This window comes from Heloderma suspectum, chromosome 1 (assembly GCF_057233095.1).
Source record: "Heloderma suspectum isolate Gila_16-S chromosome 1, 16-S_ref, whole genome shotgun sequence".
Classification (NCBI taxonomy): Eukaryota; Metazoa; Chordata; class Lepidosauria; order Squamata; family Helodermatidae; genus Heloderma; species Heloderma suspectum.
Genome location: NC_139458.1, coordinates 291,418,596 through 291,444,483, shown reverse-complemented (window position 1 = coordinate 291,444,483; position 25,888 = coordinate 291,418,596). Strand labels below are relative to the sequence as shown.

Below are 25,888 nucleotides of genomic sequence, written 5' to 3'. Positions count from 1 at the left end.
TCACTGCATCTCCATTTGTTGAATATGTGATCAATGTGAGGCAATTAGGGAGCAGAGATAAGAAAGGGAAGATGTCGTTTCAGAAACCAGAGAGTGATGTCACACTGTCATCTTCTAGGTAAGGAAATGGAGTGGAGGGAAGAAGTACAGGAGGGCTTCTGTTGAGATATAAATGTTTCAAATAAATGCTAAAATAAAATTGTGTCCCACAGGTTTCCTTTATCTGAAGAAACATCAACAGTTTCTGAGGTGTCTGAAGCATTCGAGTCAGCTTTGCCCTCACCTACTCACCCAGCATTATTGTCAGTCTGCCAAGAGAATCTGTGCTCTAATGGAGGGACTTGCCATCATATTAATCTTCCTGACGGAGTGGCTTCATTTCAGTGTGACTGTCCTCTGCATTTCACTGGGCGTTTCTGTGAAAAAGGTAACTGAGTTCCACATTTTGCCACTCTGTTTAGCTTAGAAAGTGTTGCAGTTATTTTGCTGATCCCATTACTGTGAAGGATTGTTGGCCTCATCCCAACAACTCTGCAAGGTAGGCCAGGCCCAACTTGGCCCCAAGTTCCCCAAAGTTGACCCAGTAGGTCCCCTCCCAGGCCAATAGGCACTGTATTTAGCACTGAACTTATAGAGGACACACCACACAAACTGAAAGTTGGATAAAAGTTTATTAGGGGGAAAGGAACACAGAGGAAGGAGAGGCGGTGGGTTCTACAGGAAATTACAAGCAAGTTACAATACTCAAAGCAAAACCAGAAACGCCAAACACCAAGGCACACACTCCCAAGAGCAAAATAATAAAGCTAGCTAGTCTGTCCTATACATACCAAAGTATGAGCCTCTCAGGATAGCCATCGACCAGCAGCACACCCTAGTACTGTCAGGGCAAAAGAAGAGGCACCTGCCCCTTCTTTGGCCCCCTTTTCATTGCCCAGCCCTAGCAACTCAGGGCAGATTTAAAACACTCAATCAAAGCCCAGTCCCAGGACACCCCACTTCACCTCCCAAAGAGGCTGAATCTTCCCACCAGGCATGGCTGTTATCATTTTCCCAATTAGCCGGAGCAGAGCATGGCCTTGAGCTGCTGGGCTGAGAAAAGCCCAAAAAACAATCAACCTCCAGGTGGCTACTTCGTACGTGACTCCCCAAGCGGCCCTCATGGCTCCAGCTTCTACTATCCCATTCTTGACAATTACCAATAATTCCTAGAAGGTATGGAGTAGGTTCACTGACTTTTGTAGAAATATGGTTATGTAAAACTGCCATGACTTTGATCATACACATCAGCTTCTGTTGCCGAATTTATTTCTACTGGTTTTATTCTTGTAAAACCACAACAGTACTTGCCTAACCTATATTATTGGTTCAGACACACCTGCCCCCCACCCCACACACACACACCGATTGAAGCAATCTGTGAGGACGGTTGGGGTCTCTCTTCATTTGGAGGAGTTCTATGAGCGTACATCAGTATGTGCAGAGAGCCCTTTCCCATGCCATCTGGATGCACAGATGTTTTTCATGTGCAGACTAAAGCAGCCCTTCCTGAGATCCAGTAAAGTAGTTTGAGGAATTACCCCTGTTCATTAGAGAATGATGGGGTGCAGAGATATCTTCTCAATCCATAGTGTCGTTTAGTTAACTTCAGGGGTGGAGTTGGTGGGAAGATTCTGCTCTATTTCTTTCCTTTACAAATGGATAAAGTGTCATGTATGTCTTGTTTTTGGCTACTGCAGTCTAACATTGCTATCCTTTTGGACTAAGACAAACCCTAGTCTAGGCGCTGGCGTTGCAAGTTTGGAAAACTGCTGCAGCTCCACAAATCCTGTCTCTCTATTTTACCTTGGCGGAAGCAACCAGAGAAATGGGAAAATGAAAGGAAACTTTCAGTCCTCTCCTGATTTGCAGATCACTGGGGGCACATGCAGTTTTGCCTTTTACTCCGGGGCTGGTGCAAGCGGAGGTCCTTTTGATTAGATGACACAGTTGCCACCTCGCAGTCTTCCGTGGTTTCCTCCCGGAAAATGAGGATTTCCAAGGTGTAGCTTTCCTCTGAAATTTTCAGCTGCTGCAGCTTCCCCACTGCAGGGTGCGCTCTGTCTAACCATCCCTCTGGGTGACAGTGCGGTTTGCGGTGGGCATGGAGTGGGCAGTGAGTGACAGTGTGATGCCTTTTTCCTCCTCCCCTCTCTTCCCTCTCTCTCTTCCCAATCACTTCCCATCCTGCCCGCAGTTGTGATGGGAGAGGGAATGGGACAGGGAAGCTGTGCTTCGTGCTGCCGCCGCTGAGAGCAACTGTGCCCCAATCTGCCAGGGCTCTGCTCAGCACAGAGGGATGCAGCTAAGATGGGAGAGGGAACCGGAGCTTCATGTCGCCCCCCCGAGCAACTGCGTCCCTCTCTGCCAGACACCATTGCTTGTGGCAGCTGCAACACAGCAAAACTGCACAGTAACTAGCCCCCATATATCTAGGTCATTGAGCATCCACAGCACGGGAGCTGCACAGCTCCAACGATGCAATAGACCCAGTCGGCACCATGTAGATGGGGCCTGGGATATAATAGAGATTAGACTGAGCTATACTAGAATGCTGGATTGAGAGAAGCAGCTCCCTAGAGAAAGAGGGAGAAGAGTTTTGTCTACCCAAACTCCTGTCAGCAATGAGAGGACGTTCTCAGTGGTGGCCCCCCATCTGTGGAACAAACTCCCCAATGAGGTCCACCTGGCACCAACATTATTATCTTTTCGGTGCCAGGCTAAGACCTGCCTCCTTCCCCAGGCATTTGGCAGCACATGATGAGTTTTAATTGGTTCTGGATGTGTCTTTAGTTAAGACTGACAGTTCAAAGTTGTTTTTAGTTTATGTTGTTTGTGTAATTTGTCTGTGTGTTTTTATGTAAATGGCTTTCAAACTTTTTCTTCTGTAAACAGCCCAGAGAGCTTTGGCTATGGGGCGGTATAGAAATGTAATTAATAATAATAACTGGGAGTCAGAATAGAAGGATATGCCATTAGGAGCTTCCCTAGATCGTCTCAGCAAGGGTAGATCAATAGTAGAGGTAAAAGTGCCTTCCCCATCTCAGCTCTGTTTACTATAGTTTACTGCAGAAAGCTCTCCTTGGTCCAAAGGAGCATGACAGTATGCTAACAAAACTCACCACATGTTATCCAAAATGTCCTTGACAGCTCATCTGATGTCACTTAGCAGAAAAGTCAGGGAGACCGTCCCAAATGGTTCAATAAGATTAGGTGTGTTGAAGAGCCATCTTTTTTCTCTCACACTTAACCAGCCCAAGTTGAAATGTATAATAAGGCCTGATCAGCACATGCAGAGAAATGAGGTAGAAGAATCCTGGCCTGGTAGATGGGCTGTACTACTTCAAAATGCAGATAGGAATGCCATTCTTAATATTCTCCCAGATAAAAAAAATCCCCAAAACAACAACCCATCAACAACACCATAGCACATTAAGAGCAAAGGTTTTAACCCCGTCTACTTTCTTCTGTGCCAGTTTTCTACTTTTAAATGTAGGGTAACATTAACAAAGTGAACCCCCACTTGTAGTTGGAAATGGAAAATGCTGAATTTAAGAAAGAGCCTTGCTGGATCAGACCATAGGCCTATCTCGTCCAGCATCCTGTTTCCCACAGTGGCCAACAGATGACTGGAAGGCCACAAACAATACAGAAGGCAATAATCCTTTTCCATTTTCCCCTGGCAACTGTTATACAGAGGCATGCTGCCACTACTCCATACCATTTCAGGACACTACTATCTCATTTCCACTTCAGGCTGAAATAATTGTAGACTGGGCCTAAATCTAGACTCTGAGAAGAAATATCATTTGAGTCAAGAAATGCCCAGTCATGAACACATTACTCATTTATACGGTGGGATCAGTTTTATCCCTAGTTCTTGTGTTTCTCATGCAGAGGAAGCAAATGTTTTATGCCCTTTAATCCTCTTGGCATGAAAAGTGACTTGTTGGATATAATTGTACCTTAAAACAAACCATGAAGGCTAGCATCACCAAATATTACCACAAGAGAAAAAACTTGATAATATAAAACAAGAGGATCTTCCCTGAAAAATATCCAAAGTATTCAATATCAGTCTCACCTTGCTATAAAATTTGAGTTTACATCATCTTTTTCAAGTATATTTAATTATTTTAAATGTCCACATTTCCTGTCTACTTTCACTTAGCATAAAGAAGCATAATTTAATTACTTTTGAAGTTAAAACAAATGAAATACCGGGGAGACTTTTTAATATATATATATATATATATACACAAACATCATAAGGCAAACCAGTCAATATGTACTGCTTTTTATTTTTTCAGTTATACGTAACTCTTTCATTCAGTTACTTGCCAGAAACTTCATTTCTTTTATATGTTTGGTACTTGGCTTAAATTACCGTTAGCATCTAAGGCACATTCTCCTTTTGTTGACGCTGGATAATCTCCATTAGTGTTATTGGGAATTACTAGTGTGTAGCAAAATGAAAGACTGCCTATATTATAATTAAAGCTGTAATAGCCTTCTAATAGTTTTTCTATTGTATGAAATAAGTACAGGGCAACTAAAGCCAAAAATGCACTTGCCAGATTGTCAATATATTTGAAAGTAATAGAAACCAAGCCCACACACTGACTGAAAGTAGATCATTATGCTGAATGTGAATCCAATAAATGACTCTGGGCTAGCAACGATGAGTCCTAGTTAATGTTGCCTCAGATTTCAGAAAGTATGAAATTTTTTAATCCCTTTCCTCATGTTTATAGTAAATTAAATAGCATTCATGTATTTAAAATTGCCATTGGTAATCTGTGGGAATGTATCTTACAGATTTGGGTAAAGAATGCATTGGAATTTAAAAAAACTTTACAATCGGGAACATATTGCAGAGAGAAAAGATGTCTGGTCAGCAACTAGTTTTCCTCAGAGGCCAGTTTGAGAAGCAACTCGGGGGTAGTGGACCAGTATCTCAACTCCCAGCTCCTGAAGTCTCCTGCTTGCAGTTATATCCTCTCTGTATAGAGAGTCCCTCTGGCTCTTGGGACTAGATTTCGCCCTGAGGCCTTCAGTTGCTGAACACTAGCCTACAGAACCCCTTAAAGATGCAGTCATGTATTGGGGGTTTCTCTACAACAACGGAAGGAGACGGAAGGAGAAGCCAGTTGTGGCTTACCCAAATTTTTCAAGGAGCCATCTTTGCTCCATGCAGGGCTCCACAAGCAAGTGTATTGCACCAGAAAAAGTTGCTTCACAGAACATACTTTGGGGGGGGCGGAGTGAACGTCATCTGACAGGCAGGGGCTGCTCAACCAATAAGAGAGCCCCCCCCCCTTCACCTTTGATAAAATCCCAGGAGGTTTCCTCCTGTGTCACTATATAAATCACTCTCCTTCTCTCTCTCTCTCTCTCTCTGTCTCCCGCCCCCACATTATTTACTCTGTTAAAGAACAGAGGAACACAGTGTGCTCCTTCCCCTGAAAATGACAATGCTGGAACAATCCCCTTCTCTCTCCCCACCCCCCAGCGTTATTTACTCCCTTAAAGAACAATCACTAAAATAACACCATGTTCTTTCTGCCCTGATCAGCCAATGATGCGATCAATCGAAGCTTCAGAGCTTCACCATTAAGGCTCCTAAACATGTTATTTCGATTTATGGGGATCTAGTCATTCCAGGAGTGCACATTTCAAGGACAAACCTCAATGAGAGTTACTTCTGAGTAGACACACATACAGTCAGGGCCAGAAATATTGGAACAAGAATAACTGTTTTGGCAGTTGGCCTCTGTACACCACCACATTGAAGTTGAAAGGAAACACACCCAGATGGGAGCGAAGTTAGGACTTTCAGCAGTAATTCAAGGGGTTTGACAGAAGTGGGACAGTAACCATTCAGGAAGGACAGCCAGTGGCATACACACACACCCATCATTGGGGGTTTCCTCCAGTTTTCTCCAATTTTCTGCAAGATTCCAAGACATTTGCAGGCTGGATGGGAGTTGTAACAGCTCCATAGTTACCGTTGTGCTGTAGAAGCGGGTGGTTCTGCTGCTAAATCAAGGCCAGGCCACAGGGCTTTGGGTAGGGCCCTTCTTGCCCACAGCACTCAGCTGGCCCAAAGCAGAAGAAAGCTACACAGCTTCAGAAACCTTGTGGCCTCCACTTCTGACACCATGTAATAAGTCTGGGTCCACATCTTAAGACGATAACATGGTGGTTTTTATTAAATAGAGTTGTAACAACAAGCAGTTCTTTGCTGGAGCTCTCTCAGCCATCCAGGCTGCACCCCTTCACCCCACTCTCCAGGGTTCATCTCCAAATTCCCATCCCAATGTTTCTTGTAAGGAGATGTCTCTACATTACTACAATCACTACAGTGATGGGTTTAGAGTGCTATGGTCCATGGGGTCACGAAGAGTCAGACACAACTTAATGACTGAACAACAACAACAACAGTTGAGCTGCAGGCCTAGCTAATACATAGGCCTCTCCCAGCCTTCCAAGGATGCATTTTACAGCCAGCTTAAACTTCAAATTAGCATCTATTCTGTTTCATACACAGCTATGTAAAATATTTACTTCATCATGGCCAGGAAGAGCTCCCATGAAGTCACAATTACATGTTGAGATTCAGTGTCATCTTACACTGTAATATATCATTTTCTCTTGAACTTGCTAAACAAAATACCAAAAATGCAGGTGAGCAATGTAAGTTCTGTAGTTAGTACCCAAACACCCTGTAGAACCTTGAAAAAAAAAAGATTTGCTGTTTGCCACCCTAGTTCACTACAGAAAGTACTTAAAAAAAAAACACACACAGTCACTGAGCTCAGCTTGGTGCCCCCCCTTCTCCTCAGCTTGGCGCTCCCCCATCACCTAAGCTTAGTGCCCCCCCTTCAGCTCAGCTTGGTGCCCTGGGTGACTGCCCAGCTCGCCCACTCCTAAGGCCTGCCCTGTCTATATAAGATGCCACTGCTGCATTTCTGCCTTTCGTGTGGCAATTAAAATCGCAAGACAAAATCTCTGCCAGAAAATTATTTATTTATAATATTTCTGTACCGCCCAAGAGCCAAAGTTCTCTGGGTGGTTCACAACAATTAAAACCATAAAATTCATCACAATAAAATACAATATAAAAGTGTAAAACTATAGTATAAAATAAAAATCAAATAAAACCTAGTGGCAATGCAACGATTCAAAATACAGTAACAAATTTTTAAAAAAGAGAAACTGAAAGACTAAAAAGGTGACAATTTTTACAAGTTCTCATTGTGGAACAGCTGGTCATCATGATCTGTTGACCACTAATCAATCTGTAGTATTATGCAGACATTTCTACTTTATGTGCTTGAGAGAATGGTGGAAGAAGAATAAGGTGCAGATTCCTCACAATTTCCAGTAATAAGTTCAAAATTTATAAAGAGTTGAAGCTGTTTTAAAATGATATCAAAATGTTCAGAATGGCCTCAAAATAAGGGTGCCTGATTTGCTCAGGCTTCATCTTGAAAGTAAAATCTTACTGCATTTTGAATTTGCTTTTGAGAATGTAGGAAAGATACACTTCATTTAATTCCATTTTTCCCCTTCTCTACTCTCAAACACTGGATACAATACCTCTGCTTCTTACTTTCCATTCAGTGTCATCACTGAAAAGTAAATATATGCTTGGGACACAAAAACAGTGCCTGTGCTTTTACATTGAAGGCTGGAGAACGTAATTCATTTAATAACCTCCTTCTGCTCATCAGTGTTAAATGATTTGGAATTAAATACTATCCTTGGCTTTTCCCTTATTGTCTTACATGCTGTAACAGCTTGCCCAATCCCTAAAGAGAAAAGATCTTTGGTCTAAAGTGTAGAACTGATATTTATTTGTATGCACAACCCATTTTTCTCTTTGATCCATTTTTGCAAAGCCTCAAGGAATAGCAGATGGTATGGAAAGGACTGAGCATAAAATGTGTCTATGTATTGCAAGTGATAAAGAAAGGTCTAAAACATCAAGCCACCTATATAATACCTTTATAATTTCATATCAAAGGGAAAACACATTTTTAGAATTTCACCCTCATGCACATTGTAATGCTGGTATTTAAATGGTCATCTTTAGCATCATGTTGGATTTGTGCTGGGGTTGGATTTGTGTTGGGGCTCAATTAGCGGAAATTGTATGCACCTGCAGTCACTTTGCTTTAATACAGACAAGGCCACATTTAGTGGTGTTCACCAAATGACTAGCTGCTCTATTAACACAATTTCCCCTTTGAAATATGGGCCAGGATCTACCAGTGAGTGTATTGCTGTTCCAGTCACCTTCCCCAAGTTGAATCATTCTCCAGCCATGTAATATGCAAAGGAAATGCATGGTCAGGTCAGTCAAGTGGTGTAGCTTTGGCTGGGCTGTATCATTTCAGAATGCAGCTGGAGGGAATTGTGATTTTTGAATGCTCTTCCAGATTTATTTTTGTTTGTTTAAAATCTCATTGTAATTAAAAAAAAACAGAATTTCAGGAGAAAGGGTTTTAGCTTAGCCTGACGTTGTTTTCTACATGTGGGAAGTTTTAAAAATAATACATTTGGGGGTGGATTCAAACAGATGATTCCCCCCTCTAAAATGGCAAGGCCTAGGACAAAGACAGACATAACATCTGTAGAGCAGTGGGGATGGTTTGGAAACACTCTCACTGCATTCAATCAAACATATTTTTTTTCCCTCTCCTGGAGTGAGTCCATCATTAGGAGCATGCTTCTGCATACCACTCTGATCCAATTTAAATGTGATGGTAGCGGGCTAAAATTGCTTACTCATGGAGCATTCTGCATGTCTGGCTTCATGTTTAAACCAAGCCCTTGGATGCTAGGCACCCTGCCAGGCCACAGATGAGTTATGCCGGACAACCTGGTTTAAGCGAGGCACTTGCCAGGTGGAATGCCACACAGGTGAGCAATTTTAGGCCACCCACTCCCATGTAAACTGGTCCTTTGGGGCTTGAATATGAAAATCAATTTCTCCTCTATTAAACTGCCTTAATGTATGTTCATCCTTGTCCTTCCTACTCATTCATTTTGTCCCAGTCCCCCAGAACAGAAAACACAAGGGCGTATATTGCTTTTGTGTAGGATGCTGAACGTAGGCAGATGCCTGTTGGCTACTGTAAAGTTCAGCGTGACAGATTTAGATGATCAGTGCTTGGTACTGGAGGGGGAAGCATATGTCTGTGATTATTAATTGTGGGATTGATATTTTTAAGCAGGCTCAATGCTTTTAGGATATTATAATTTTGTTCTAATCAATAGTGCAGAAAAGGACTATTTCGATGCTATTGTATTGCTATACAATAAAACTCAGTGGAAACTTTTGTTTTAATATACTGTCTTAACTGTGTATATTATGCACCCACCTAAAAATCAGCTCCTTGCTCAAAATTTGGAGTGAAATGGGAAGTACTTGCTCCAGGCATTTAGGTATTAACTGAGAAACATTTTACATATAAATGTTTTTGCAGGTTTAAATCATGCAAATATGTATGAGTTATTCTAAAATGCTTGAGTGTAATGAGAGTTTATCATTTTTGTAAGTAATTTCAGGATTACAGGCATAATACACTTAACAAAATTACAAGGAATATGGCTGCAGTACTATAAACACTTCCTTGGAAATAAGTCGCATTGAAATCAGTGGAATTTTCTTCTGATTAAACATGGTTAGGACTGGGCTATGAAAGCATCTTTCAACTCCCTGGTGGTGCAAGGTATATAACTGGTATGTTTATTGTATTTGAATCTTTTACTAGTGTCCTATATTTTACCATAATTCCTTGCCACTTCTCATAGGTATATGCTCAAAACATTGAAGAATGATGTGAGGCCTCATCCGGTGTTCAGGCAGGATGTATGTAGTGTCCTATTTCAAGATATATTCTAGAAAGTGTGTCTGTCACTTTAAGAGAAGGATGCTGTCACTGACAGGAAGTAAGGACTAGATGGAGAAGGAACAGGGAGTTGTGGTGTGTTCAATAAGGTTAGGTTAGCGTCCGAAGCAAGTATAGGTCTTTGAATAGTTTTTTGCAAGCAACAGTAGGTGAAATAAAGTATTAACTTAGCAGTTCACAAGAAAAACATACAAACTAGGTAATGAGGATCTAGACTAGTTTGCTATGTAGAACAGGTAGTGATGAGATATAAATTAATGGTGTGACTTCTAAAGTTCTAAAATGGCTGTTCAAACCCTACTAGACCAGTGTTCCCTCCGTTTGAAGTGGATGAAATTGGCATATGGACACAAGAGAATGCAAAGCTTACATCTTGCCCTTGGTGTTATTGAGGATACCAGGAAGACAGTTTTGCTCTTGCATTATGCAGGAGAAGAAATTTATGATACATGACACACTGCCAAATACAGGAGATGAAGATAACTTCTAGGCAGCTCTAAAAGCCCTACAGATAATTTTAATTCTAAAACAACTGAACTCAAATCAAAAGATATGTTTAGGCAAGCAAAGTGACAAGCTACAGATGAATACCACATCAGGCTAAGAGAATTAGCAGTATATCTTGTCCATTTGGATAAGTCAGAGATCAAGTCACAGATCAATACAGCATCGCAGTCCACCCTGAGAGAGAAAGCAGAGGCTTTGGTTGTGATATTACTCTTAACAGAAGTGCTAGATCTTGTCTGCTCTATGGAAATAGTTGAATTGCAAGTGGCCACAGCACTGAGAAATCTAATTAAACTCTTGGAACAAAGATCAGTAAAATACAGATTTGAAAAGGAAATCAAGAAAAATCTAGAACCTGAGATAAGACTTAAAACTAAATTAGCAAAGAAAGTTCCTGCTTTTTCTGTGGTAGCAACTCTCCCTAAAAATCCATGCCCCTCAAAGGAAAAGATTTCCATTTCTGTATGGAAAAGAATTATCTTGGTAATATATGCAAAAAGAGACAAACTAATTAAAAGCCCAAGGTTAATCAAATAGGTCAAGAACTAAAGCAGTGAAACTGATAATGCTTCTAGAATAAAAACAACAACTGAAGCTTTCTCGGAAATATGCAGGCAGCAACCTTCAACAATTGTTTACAAGAAAGGTACTGAAATACAATTGCTTTTGGACACAGAAATGTTCTAGATAGGGCAACCTTTATGGAAGCCTGCAGGAGTGTCTAGCCCTTCAACATATAACCACTGCAGGATGCCCTCAAAAGGAAAATCACATTTCTAGGCCAAAATACATTGAAAAGCAGAAAGATTCATGGGAAACATTAGGCAAATGAGAAGAGCCTTAACATTTGAAAGAAAAGACTGGAAACAGGACATGAACAACTTTCTATGTCAGGAGTCCCCAGCCTTTTTTTGTGGATGGACATGTTTGGAGTTTTTCTTTATTTTATTTCATTTATTACATTTCTATACTGCCAAACAGTCGAGGTTCCCTGGGCAGTTCACAACAATTAAAACCATAAAATACAACATGATAAAACATAATATAAAACTTAAAAGTGTAAAAGTAACATGTAAAGCTAAAGTAAAACTCAAAGCAGGTGCAGCCCAGGGAAAGCCTGGATGAAAAGGTGCATTTTTAGGAGGCATTTGAAAGATGCCACATTTTCTGCCGTCCGAACTGCACAGGGAAGGGCTTTTCAGAGGGCTCCTTCACACAGAGCTTTTATTCTGCTATTGAGATTTCTCACTCACAGAAATTTGCGGGTCCTGTTCAAGATGTCGTTAACCTCCAGGACACATCCAGAGGTATTTCCTGCTTATTTCATCACAAAAAGATCCAGAACTAATGAGCCATCTTTTAAACTCGGAATGTTATGTGATTAAAACAGCCACTAGATGGAGCTGTTTCATTGTGTTCTATAGAACCTTGAAAAATAAAAGCTTCCCCTCTCAGCAATCAGGAGCCCCCAATAAATGCAGAAAGGCTCCAGAATGGGAGAACTACGGTAGTTTTCCTTAGTATAAAGGCAGCCAGACGGTAGGTGCCGCTACAGAGAAGGCCCGCCATTGGGATTCTTCATGGCAACATTCCTATCATTTTGGCTGCTAATAGGCACCAGACGCTCTCAGAAAATTGCTGCCATGAGGGGTGGGGGCTTGCCCATTAACAAAATGGTTGCCATGGTGGATGTGGCCAGTCACAAAACATCAATTTCCCAGAATGTAAACTGGTGAGACTAAAAGAAAAGTAACTTGGCCAAGAACTAAGCACAAGGCAGAAGTGGGGGTCTGAGCTCCAAAATACAGAACCACTGTCTTGAACTCACAGTTTTCTGCTCAGAGGCAAACTGATGAAGTTCAGAGATAAGTAGCTTGATTGAGGGGCTATGTACAAGGCAGAGGTGAGGTCTGATCCCCAAATGCCAGATCAGATATTTGTCCCCACAAAGCACAACAAAATACCAATTTTGTAGAAGGTAAATTGGTGATGCTCAGAGAATCAAACAAGCACACACAAAACACCCACCAGAGATTAAGGGATATACGTACGATCACAGCACAGAGTGAAGACATGCACTCCTCAATGTATCTTATTTGAAGATCAAGAAACCATTTGCTAAGGAGAAGACTACACAACAATCCAAAAAATTAGGGGTGCTTCTAATTGAGGCTTTTATGACACCATCACCTGCCTAGTTTATGGAATTTTATGGGGGATCCAGATGATATCTTCCACTTGTAACCCTCCCATGTTTTCCCACCACTTCTTCTGTCTTTTCTCTTACAACAGATATTACATTAAGAGGAGGGGGAAGAATAGCTGCATGATGCCTTCTGTTTGTTAGCTCTAGGAGCCCCCCTCTGGAAACATCCCAGGTGACAGAGTAGATTATACAGTGGACACAGAAATTGTAACACCAGCACAAAGAGACTCCTGCTGAACTAACAAAGCCATCTGCCAAAGTATCTGAGAGTGTATGGTAGGAGTTACATGAAATAACAACTCAGTCTGTTGAGGGTAAGGATATATGGATGTTATTTCCTTTCCCTCTGTTTTGCGGATTGTCGGGTGCTTTTTGTTCTGTTGCAGGGTCATTGACGGAACTGGAGTTTTTATGTGAGAATTTCATTTGTTTGCAAGTGTGTACTTGCACTAATGCGCTTTAGCACAAGTGCGCATGTGCACAAACCCCCCAAAAGTAAAAAACAACCCAGTCCGCAACTCCATGGAATCCATGTGACTTGGAAAAAGCCGATCCATTGTGCAGTACGTAGATTGGATTCATAGAAATCCAAACTCATTTGAATCCATTGCAGATTTCTCCAATATTGCTAGTTTAGAGAATGTTATACAGAAGAAGAATTTATTTACCTGGGGAGAGATGTAGTGTCCTATGTAGAGAGATGTTTTAGAAAATGTGTGTCACTTTTAATAGAGGGAAGCTCTCAGAGACTGGAAATGAGAACTAGAAGACAAAGGAACAGGGATAAGATAGATGACTGTGACGTCTGCTCGGTAGAGTTATATTAGAGTTTGAAGCAACTTCAGGTGTCTGAGCAGTTCTTCACAATTAATTGTATAGTGGGGAGCACACCATCAGCACACTAAAAGATGTGTGACTATGGAAAGCAGGCAATGCTGTCTTTTAAAACAATACTGAAATTGCCATTATATTTCAAAATGTAGAGTAAGCATCAATAGCAATAATAGAGAAAGCAGCATCTGAGGGAGTATGTAATGTGTTCCTGCACATTTATTCATTGGTTGATTTATATAAAACTTCTAAAAAGGAAATCCCTTGCTTTTTGTTTAGGCTTTGGGAAAGCAATAAGGCCAGATGATAGAATGACTTTTTGCCAGTTTCTGAATGATCTCAGCTCTTTGGAGGATGACTTTAAACTTTAAAGGCAATTCTATGTTAAGGACAAATTAGGGCATAGTTATAAATTATATATCTCGGTGTTCACATTCTGGCTATTATTACTCTTGTTGCTGTTCTAGCAGTTTTATAAGTAGTATACAGGGAACACTTAAATATTCTAGCCAAGCTTACTTGATACTATGTGACTCAACAAAAATGCACTGTTAGCTTTTATTTGCTTTTATCCACAATCTAAACAATTTTAAGAGTCTTGACTACACTTTCGTGGCTTCTGTCCTGTGTTTTGATATTTGCCTATGCAAACACCATGCAGTCAAAGTTCTTGACACTTGTTTAAACTCTTTATCAGTACAGCTCATTTCATGCATTACACAAGACAAACGTGGGTCTGCCACCGAGAGTACATTCATTCTGTCAGCCAGCTGACCCCGCGAATAACTACTTATGTGAACAGTCTATGAGCATAAGCAAAGTAATTTCTAATAATAATACTTAACAGCAATCAGAGCAACTGCTGCTATGACTGCCAGATATTGGGGATGTGAAGGTCTCCATTTATGAAGGGAGCTGCCCTGACTTCTGTGAAATATTCTTATCAGGCATTATACTGCTTACATGAGCAATTATGCATGAGGATTAGCCAGTTGATAGAATTTCTGCACCAGCACAAAGCTAATCATACCTCCCAGATGAGTACTTGTATGATTTATGTCAGTGGTGATGAACCTCCAGACTGCTAAGGCCCTGGCCAAAGGCCCTCCCTCTCTCCAAAGCCGTTTGTAAAATAGTAAGAGGAGAGGGAAGCCAGCTCAGTTGGAAGTTGCCATCTCTAGGTGCCTGGAGCACATTGAAGCAGCAGTCCCAGAAGGAGCAGCTTTCTGGAGCCAGTTGGCAATCCAGGAAGACAGCATACCTTTTCCTGGATCTCCAGCTTGCTTAGATACCTCCCCATGTACTGAGAAAAGGGTTCCCCTGCAGGTAGGTGTTTTTTTTTTCTCAGTGCTCAGAGAGGAAGCCAAGCAAGCTGGCAATCTAGGAAGACATCGCTTTCTTCCTGGATGGCATGCTTGCTGCTTGGATTCCTCCACATGCACTGAGAAAAGAAGAGCCCTTTCTGAGCCCTTTCATTACTTAAAAAACTTTTACTGAGAAAAGAAGAGCCCTTTCATTAGTTAAAAAACAACTGAACACACTAGGTGGGGGTGGAGATTGCGGGTTTCTGTCTCCCCTTCCTGCAGTGCCCCCTGCAGCTAGTCAGCGTGTGTGTGAATGAATGTGAATGGTGTGTACGTGTGTGAAAGGTGGATGTGTGAGAGAGAGTATGGAGTGTCCACCCTCACTTGGGGTGCTGGCCCTGCCCACCGCGGGGATATAGACTCTAACAGGCTCCCATTGTGGCAATGTAGCTCTTGGACCAAAAGAGGTATCCCATCTCTGGTTTATGTACTTCCAAATACCTTTTCTTTGCATACACATTTTACATTTTATGCATACACTTTAAAAATTTTTAGCTGACAAACATGATGTGTGAAGCAAGTAACTCTAGAGCCCTGTTCAGACATTTTCTTCACACAAAGGACCAATTCATGAGGGGGAATGGGGCCACATGGACTATCCCTGTCCCTGACTTTTGTTTGCCAATAAGCCCCTCCCATTGGCATTTGTGCATATAGTGACAACATCTGCAGGAAGGGGCCTTTGCACTGTGTACATGGATGCCAAGAGGAGGGACTACTTGGCATGTGTGATGTCGGGGACAGCCTAGTTGGCATGGCCTGCTCCCTCCTCATGCTTTGATCCAACAGAGGCAAATGGTTAAAGAAGGCTTAAATAACAACATGATGGATGGATGGATGGATGGATGGATGGATGGATAGATGGAGACAATGCAGAAGTGAAAAGCATTCTCATGTTCCTTTGATGGGTCTTCCTATGGGTTCCACCAGTATGTCATTAGTCTGAAGTCACAAGCCAATACAAGGTTGATCTCAGTCTATGTTAGATTGGGACTGCAGAGTTGCATGATTTGATTTACCAACAGATATATTTTTGTATGCTTCTTGAAACCTTTGTGCTTTAAATAATGTGGATATTTATCTACTATAGCCACCCAGAAACGGTGTCCCATTGTAAGCAGTGGCAACGGTTAACAAATTAAAATAGGTTTTATCTGAAAGCCTAGTTAAGTGTGTGTTTGTGTGGGGACAAGCATTTTATAAAACAGGCATGAGGGTCAAGAAGAAACAAAAATGTATGTGAAAACATTTCTAGTACTATCTTAGATATTGGCTCCAGCTATCATGACAGCAGTATTGAACCTGTTGACTAGAAGATGTAATGTTTGAGGGGGCTTCTATCAAATCTGTATTTGCATGTGCTTACACAAGTGAGAATGGCATGACTGCTTACAATCCTTGGCCCAGGTAATTGGCTTCCCCCATAACTTCCTCACTGCCAAAGCTGAAATCCACTCCAACAATTCAACATACACTCAAAATTCCTTGCCTGCAAGAATTTCCTCAGTCCATTTCATCACATAGGACAGCTCCATGTGCACATGGGGTAGGCATGTGGACCCGCCTCCTCCACTTAAGTGAATGGGGAAGACTGTATTCATTAGACCACAAGCACTGCTCTAGATCACGGCCTTAACATTCTTCCAATGGCTTTTATTTCCAGTGATAGATATGATCTCATACACTGTTTGATCAAACACATTTCTCCTCCTAGTCTGAGTGCTTCAAATGCTACAAAGTTGGAAAGAAAAGTAAGTAACCTGTGTTCAAGAGCTATAAAGTGGTGGACGAAAAAAATAAAAGTGGCACAAGGAAGGTCATCACCTCACATACAGTTTGGATTGTACAGTACATAACACTGAAAAATGTTGACTTTGTTCCTGAGAAGCAATTTGTACATATTTCAGAGTTCACATTGCTAATAATATAACCAGTAATTTGGGCTGTGCATGGACTCCCCGCTCCGCTTCAGATGCTGCTTTGGATCTTCCAAAGTGGCACCGCTCTGATTCAGATCCCCTCCACTTCAACTCACATCCGAATCCAAAGCAAGATTTGGGCATCTGAATCACTCATTTTTTTATGTTTTCCCATTGACTTGCATGGGAAAACACCAACAGTCATATTTTTTCAGTTTTTATGATAAATACATGAAATTTAGAGGCCTTTCAGCCCCCCTGGAGGGGACTCCACCTGCCAAATTTCAGATAGTTTGGCCTAGTGGTTTCTGTGCTAGGCAGAGGTAAACTTTGATTTTCCTCCCCACGAACTTTCTCAAAGCAAAGAGCTATAACTTTTCACTGTTTCACCTCAGTGAAACCAGTTCACCTGTTCACCATAAATGGTGTGAACCATTTATGCAAGTTATGGATCCTGACAGATCATCTGGATTTTATAGTGCATCCAAAATAGCTGAGTCACAAATCAAGTCCCTGTCAGTGGCATGGATCCTATATTTCTCAGATCCTGGATGGCAAGAAAAAAAAATGGATTCAAGATGTAGTTCCAAGATGGGTCCTCTGGATTTAAATGTGATGTCCCCACAAATGCACCATTATATCACAGATCACATTCATGGCCACAGAGGAAAGTATTAAAATTATTGATCCTATACTTCATAGCGCAAGCATGATGTAAAAACATGAATCCCTAACAATGACACTCCCATGCTTCACAAACTACCATGGCATAAAACCATGGATTTGGTTCAGTGCATGGGCATCCATGTGATCTATGATTTGACCATGGTTTCATGTAGATCCCATATAGAATTCAGATCCATGATTTTGTGCCATGCCTGTGCCCACAAGTGGCAGATCTACATTTTTTTCTGGAGGTAAATGTGCTCTGTGAGACTATGATGTTTGGGGGTATCTTTCTTGTAAAAATCATGAGGACCCCTAAGGATCTCTGCCTCGGATCCATGTTATTGCTCCGTGGCTGTGCCCATGAGTGGCTGATCTGTGGATGTTCTAGTTCAGCCCCTGGAGGCAAATATGCTCTGTGATATGACGGTGTTTTAGGGTATTTTTCTTGTAAAAATCATGAGGATCCCTAAGGATCCCTGCCTTGAATCATTGAATCCACAGTTTTTCCACTGTGGCTGCACACACAAGTGGTGGATCCATGATTTTTCTGGTTCAGTCCATGGAGGCAGATGTGCTCTGTGATATGATGGTTGCTTGGGGGATTTGCTCTGCAAAACTCATATGAAATCAAGAGGATCCCTGCCAAGGATCCATGTTTTTGCGCCATGGCTGCACCCATGAGTGGCAAATCTGTGATTTTTCTGGTTCAGTCCATGGAGGCAGATGTGCTCTGGGATTGGATGGTGGATTTGTGGGTCTCCCCTTTAAAAATCTTATGAAATCATGAGGATCCCTTTTTGATTGTATGGATCCTCATTTTACCCAGTCCACATAGCACACGCTTTCCTCTCAGCTTTGTTCTGCCAAAGGAGAGTGGGAAGGGATGAGGCATGGCAGCGACTGGGGCAGTTGCTCCCAGTGGCCACAGCAGAGGCAGGAAAAGACTGGAGTGGAGAGAGAAATTCCCTCTCAGCTGCTGTCCGATCCTGCTGCTGCTGCTGCCGTCACCACTATCATTGCACACAATGGCAGCTCGTCAGGGCAGCAGGAGGCTGCTCAATTATCAGGTGGCTCACGCACCCCAATGGATCATCTTGGCCTGTCCCCCCTGGATGCGTGCATCCCACTTTGGAGACCACTGCTCTAGCCAAATAATGATCAGACAGCCCTCTTCTCTCCAGTAACACCATCGCTTTCACAATGAGCAAACAGAGGCTGACTCACAGCAAAGCTCACTCACTCCTCCTCCCCCTCCTCTCTCTTTTCCCTGCCTCTCCCACTGGCTGGATCTCTCTCAAATTGATACATTTGGCGCCTCTGCGTCCTCTCGCCTTCCTCCCTCTCTCTTCCTGCCCCTCTGCGTGATCTTTCAGAAGTTGATACGTTTTGGAGACAGCCTGTCTGGGCTGCTCAGAAGGCATAAGAATAGAGCTACGCATCTCCGGGGCAGACAAGGTGCTTCGTGGAGGAGCCTCTTTGCTTCAGGGTGCCTCAGTGCTGGTCTGAACTGCTTCGTATCGTGATGAGGCACCTCTGGATCAGCCCGCTTTGCCTCGTTATTCTGTCTTCAGACCGAAGCGGTGCACAGCCCTTCCAGTAATACTTAATTCTTTAGTGGCCAAAGCACTTCATGTACATTTGTCTCAATATATGAGGCTTTTATTGTGTAATTGCCCTGCCTCATTCATGGAGTTTTACAGGGAGTCCAGATGTTGTCATCTTCCATTTGTAACCCTCATGTGTTTTCCCACCATTTCTTCTATCTTTTCTCCTACCACAAAAAAAAAAAAAATCTGTTAAGGTAGGAAATGTGGAATAGCTGCACAGTGACGTTTGGTCAGCAGAGCTAGGAACAGGCTATCTGGAAGCCCCCTCAGTCATCATCACAATAACTTGTACGGTAGGTCAATATTCCTATCCTATTGCAAGGAAGGGATCTGAGACAAAGATTAGTGGTGGCTCCTTCAGTGAGGGTCAAACTTTGTCACTTGTAAGCCAAAGCTAGTTGCTGTGTCTTGCTTCCCTTACTCAAGAGTAGGTATGAGGAACCTGAGCTGTATTTGGACCCTAGTCTGCTGGTGGTTGAGGTGGTAGGGAGTTTAAACTTTGCCCCCTACTGCGTTCCCAATCCAGAAACAAATGGATCCCTGTTTGGCAATGCAAATAGCAGGATGGGATGGGGGGTTGGCAAAGGACTAATGAGGCATCTTGAATTTATATATGTATTTAAATAACATGCTGTAATAGTTAATTCATGCCAAGTTGAAGCTAAACAAAATAGCTTCTTCTTGTGCCTAAAGTCAAACTCTATCTTTTCCCAATTTTCTGATTCTGCCATTCTAACAACCACTTTTCTGAATCCCTTTGAAAAGCTATATGCAGGCTGATTTTATTGATAAGAGACTTCAGAGACTTTAAAAATATTACACCAGGGAAAAAATGACTCTTCCAGCTCCATTCTCCCTTTTCAATGCTTAATCAGGCAATTTTGACTGCCTGGGGTGTCAGCCTTTGGTCTGACATTGCGGAAAGTACTGAATGAAAGAAATTATCTGTGATTCATATTTTGAAAATGGAGAAACAAAACAGGAATGGGATGGATGGAGCTACAAGTAAAGTGCAAATATGGTAGGCCAGCCTTTGTCTTTCCACGGCAACTGTAACTGCATTCTTGGATTACACTGAATAATAAAAACTCTACTTATATTTGTATTACAAATCTCCTTTTGTATATTACACATTGCTGCCTGCCCTGGCCCTACTGGAAAAAACAAAACAAAACATCCATACCAGTTCAAGGTGGCTACTATCTTTATTTTCAACAATAGCCTGGCCTGGAGAGATCCACCAGGTTAATGTGTTCAGGGATGCTGTGGGGAGAAGATGGAAAGGGTGGAGTAATTTAAGCCATGGTGGGCTGCAGCATGTGCTAGCACATGCCAGGTGGGATTTGCATATTTAATGCCCGGCCATGGCTTGCCGTGTTATGTGAACCTGGGTGGCGGGTGTTGTGCAAGGGTTAAACAACTCATGGTCTGTTCTTGGGATATGCAAGGACTGGTTAACCCTTGCACAACCGCTGCTGCCTGGGTTTGCATGACATGACAAGCCATGGCCAGGCACTGAATATTTGAAATGTATTTTATTTACTTATTTATTTATTACATTTCAATACTGCCCAATATTTGGAGCTCTCTGGGCTTCTGGCACACACCGGTACACACTGCAGCCCACAATGGGCTGTTTTGATCATATGAACCAGGTCAATGACTGGGTTCACACAACACGACAGTCTACACTCAAGGTTCAGTGGGTGTTGAGTGTGGATTGTCTTTGAACTGTGGGTTGTTGTGTTGTGTAAACCTAGCCATGCTAACAAACCATGGTTTGTTAACCAGGATTATTTATTTAACCCTCACATAACCCACGCTTGCTAGGTTCACATGACATGGCAACCCCCAAGTGGTGTTGCATATACAAAATGGTGGCCACATGTGCCCCGCATGGACCACAGACTCGCCCTAGGTTATATAACCCATGGTGGGCTGTAGTGTTGTTCAAAAACTTGCCTGGTCGAATTAAACTATACTTTGCCATTACATTTGAACTGGCAGGCTATGGTTTGAACAAGCCTACCTAATGAGGATTGCAAATTAGGATCAAACTGTGGTTTATGTCCAATCTCCAAAAGTTTGCATACTCACAAAGAAATAGTGTAATGACAGTACTGTCATACCACCTACCTTATAATACCAGTGATGTTCTGGGTGTAGATTCAGTTTGGCAAAACAAATCTCAGTTAAAAACACCACTTAAAAAATAATGCAGTCTTAAGAGCAACATACATACACTGCTGTTCAAGTTTTCATAAGCACAAGTATCTAGCAGAATTTCTGCCTTGTCAGAATTGGAATTTGATATTTTATGGTACCAAGTATAAAGCATAGGATTACAGAAAAAAAGAGGAAATAAAAATATGGGAAAGCAGCTGAGTCACAAGATGTCATAGAATATTATTAAAAAGCTCTTTGAAGGCAAACAATGTGTTGCTACAGGATTCTTTTGTTAAAAGAGGAGGAGGAGGAGAAACCTTATCCAAGTAATACATATTTTGGAAAACTGCTAGACTTAGAATGTCATCATGTGAGGTGGAGAGGGAGAGCAAATTCCATGATAATCAAAGAGTATTTAGGTTGACTGAGTAAATTGCACCAACAAATACTGCCTTAAGTGGGAATGATCACTAAAGTCAACATTTGATAGATTAGGATTTTTGTAGTCCAATAGCTAGGGGGGCTGGGTGAATTGGTTGCTGGAAGAGCAGGGCAGGGGGCAGGAGGAGATTTCTTTTGCCCTTCAAGTGAGCATGTTAGTTTTAAAAAATTGTTTGTTTACAAAATCAGTTAACCTACTCAGTTAATAATTTTTTAACTCTTTGAGCAATTTATCATTTAAAGCATGTCAGGCTCTATAACCTTTGTAGCAAAAGTGACAAATATATACCAAGGTTCTTCCCTGGCAACCCCTTCATTTACAGCATTTTCTAGAGAAACTAGGCCCTTTAAGACTGCTTAATATCTTGCCATCCCCCCCCCCCTTCCCTTGTTGGAGCTAATCTGATGACAATGAAGTCATCTACAGAAATGTTATATATGTCCACCAGGTGTATGACAATACAATCACTATCTTTGTTTCTGAGGTTAGCTCATTTGCATGCTTCTATGGAAAATATCCCATAATACTGGTCAGGTAGTAAATTACGCCTTTGAGCTTTCTTATATCACTTGTAACAAGATGACAACTTGTTCTCTTTAGGAGCATAGAATAAATAACAGTGGGCAGTGGGTTTAGCTGAGTAGCATTGTCTGTCTGTACACTGCCAACAATTTATGATTTACATTTTGTTTTAATCTTGATGCCCAGAATGAGGTTTACTGTGGTAAATTCTGTTAGAAGTGTCAGTTCTGGGAGGCTGCATTAAGCTGCACTGGGTATTCAGTAGCTGTACAGCACATGCATTTTCATGATTTGTCTATGCATGATGCTCCAACCAGACAGGACCTTTTTACAAAATGTTAAAACCTGTTGTTAGGGCCAGCCCAGCCCTGTGGGAGGCTGTATCCAAATCCGGACCTGGAGTGTGTGTTCTCCAGCTCAAGGGCCCTGGAATCAGTTGTGAGACCAGGGACAGCTGGAGTCTGAAGTGTAGCAGACCAAAGCACTTAACTGCTCTGTTGACCACACAAGACCAAAAAGCCAAATCCCCACATGAATACCAGACCTTGCCAATCCAGAGGCTTTATACTGGTCACCAATCACAGGGGCCAGTGTTGTCCATCCCTGTTCCCATCTGAATTTGAAGAGGGATTTGACCTATGATGTTTCCAATTCAAGCCTTGAGGTTTTTTGATATTGACACAAGTAGTCCCCCACTGGTAAGCGGTATAGTCCAGAAAGAGGTGCTGCATGTAATTCTGCTGACTGAGTAGTTCAGCTCTTGGACCAATATTAAACAAAAGGCATACTTTCAAGGTTGAGGAATGGAAAAGGATATATTTATTATCAAATATCCCCCGCAAAAGTTTGAAGATATTAAAAGTTTGGGGTTTTTTTAAGTAGCTCCTATAGAAATAATTATACTCCAAATTAATCTTAGCAATAACTGTAAAGATACTGGAAGTCTTTTGGGAGCAACTGGAAAAGTTCCAAAAGCTAAAAAACATAATTAGGAAGCCTCCTCCCACCCCTATGTACACATTGTCTGAAGTGTCAGCCTTCAGGGTAGAAATGATCTGAGTTCTGGAAGAATTAACAGAAAATAGTTTTGGTCTTTATTCTCCCCTTGGAACAAACTGGGTCTAAGATTACTTCCTCAGAATTGCACTTATTATGTTTTCTAAAGAGCAAAAAACAAAACAAAAACACTCTTCCAGCCTAGGACACAATTTCCACTTCTGTGGGTTTCTCATAGGAATAACGAGGAATGTTTTGGTGACCCCTTCATTCACTGTACTCATGTGAACAAATGTTTTCAGCTATGTATTACATCAAGCCTGACACCAAGCGTGAACCGACATTATGTGAAAGCATCATGTGTCATGCTGTGAAAATTCTGAAAGACGATACAAGAATCATAAAAAGGCTTTCCTTAAATGCAGCCATAGAAACCTTTCACACTCTCAACCATAGGACTGCAGACCTCTACAGATGTCAACATTAAGAACTTAATTAGCCTGATCCAGTAAGAGTGATCTGTGCATGGTTGATCTTGGTAGATGTAGTCCCTGCACACAAAAGGATGCTGCAACATAGCTAAAAACACACACTCAAAATTCAAACAACCCCCACCCCGAAACTCTGTATCCAGTACCTGGGGATGCTTGTGAGGTGCACTTTGCTATGTTGGGACTGCAAGCACCACTGCCAGATAGTTGATGCTGTCTGTTGGCAGCACTAATTCCCTGCAGGGTGGGTGTTGGTGACAGAAACCAGGTAGCTGCTATGCTTCCCCCCTCCCTCGCATGTTATCTGCACTACTGAGCAATAGGTTCTGTGGATAGGGACCACTACATCCAAAACCAAATAATCTATCAACACGAAATTTGGTTTGGTTATTATACTTTTTAGGGCTTTCCTTTTTTAAGTGCTTTTCAGCTCCTAGCCTATTACATGGGGCTATAGTCATGGCATCATAAACATGGTTTGTTGCAAAAACCGCATTCCCTTCTGTTGCAGAAATAATAGAGCCATGCAGCACAATCCTGTGCATGTTTGTTCTGACATCCCACTGTGTTAAATAGGGCTTACCCCTAAGTAAGTGGGCATAGCATTGCATCCCAAATTATTTAATATGTCTGAGGTAAGCAACCAAAGAAACAATTGGTCTTTCTTCTTCAGGAATTGCCTGAGCAGCTGAACTCTCTCTTTCTCTCTCTGGGTTCTGAATCTTTGTTTAAAATGGGTGATGTGAGCTTTTCTTCATGAAATATTTATTGTGTACTTGTCATTCCCTACTCATGGTTGTTTACAGGTTCTTTAGATGACATCGTGACCCCCCAGTTTCGTTTCTGTGTCTAACCAGAAACTCACTTTCAGCGAGTTTTTTGGGAACAGGGACAATGTGGCATTTAATTATGAAAGCAAAAGAGTGTTTTCCTCTTGTGCATTTGTGCTATTCCACTATACCAGAGGGCCACCTAGAGGTTATGTAGCAGAAAAGCAGGAAAGGAAATGTTCCTCGGGTAGTGCTCGGATCTCAATTCTGCCACAAAACCAAAAGTAGATACAGCTGATTTACTTCCAATAAACAGCCTCGTGTAGAAAAGCTCTGAATCTGGGAGGGGATAGGAGTCAGAAAGGTTACTTTTTCTCCCTCTTCATTATGCTCCTGATAATGTCCAATTCTTTTAAAACTGATTAACCTGAATAGAATATACCATAGCACAGCCTGGTGGCCTCCAGATGTTTTGGACTTCAACTCCCATCAGCCCCAGCCAGCATGGCCAATGATTAGTAATGCTGGAAGTTGTAGTCCAAAACATCTGGTGGGCACCAGGCTGGCGAAGGCTGCCATTGCAGGATTTATATGGCTATTGCAATCAGAAAGATAGCCTGAAAGAAGCAGGGACCTGAAGCTTACCCTTATAGCAGCTACTATGCTTTATTTGTTCTGCCATTCCTGTAGCTTGTACTTCCTGTTTTGCTTCTTGGGTCCATAAGCATTCTGTCAGGTCCAGATTCCCTACAGCTCTCTACTATCACATCCTTGATTATCAGATCATTCCAGGCATTCACCCCTCAGCCTTAGTTCAGTTCTATGCACACGTCATATTAAATTTTCAAATTACAGGGTAACAGGGACAGAGCAACATTAATAGAAGGTTCAAAGAGGAGCAGTAAATATGCAGGCAGCATTACAGGATGGCAAAAGACAATGAGCAAGGGGGCTCTGATTGTGGAAAATGGTTGCCCAAAGCACTATGTGCAGTTTAAACTGGAATCTTAGGGTGGTATGTCATTCATGTGTAACCAGATAAAATCTTGGACTGGCGCTGATGGTGATTTATTCAGATCACCCTGTCAGAATGTAGCTTTTTAATGTCAACATCAGAATTTGATTTGACAAGGTGAGGCGGGTCGATGGATGGAGTGAGGCTAAAGGAGCTAGATATTAAAGTATCCACAGAGCTTGGTATTTTAAAAGATCCAGATGATAAAGGCACCCTTCCAGTCAGGTAGCTTTGTGGAATCAGTTTTGTGGTGGGAGCTCAACTGCAGAAGTGCTTTGTGGTATCAAGTGTATAATACACTGCACACCACACAAGGTCCAATTTTAAGAAAGAAAAGGAAAGCTGGCACACAATAGGAGAGGGTAAAAAAGGCTGTGGGAAATAAAAGACAGTCACCTGCGCTTCCTGAGTGCTAAGTGCATTT

At 41.9% G+C, this 25,888-nt stretch overlaps 1 protein-coding gene across 1 annotated transcript in view; it reads left to right on the top strand.

Annotated features, from left to right (window-relative positions):
* Positions 1 to 218: 218 nt before the first annotated feature.
* The window catches only part of LOC146359226 (protein eyes shut homolog), a 249,636-nt gene continuing 223,966 nt past the window's right edge, over positions 219 to 25,888 (top strand). The window contains exon 1 of the mRNA XM_084826874.1: positions 219 to 427. The gene's annotated coding sequence lies outside the window, so the exon portion shown is untranslated. The remainder of the gene's footprint in view (positions 428 to 25,888) is intronic.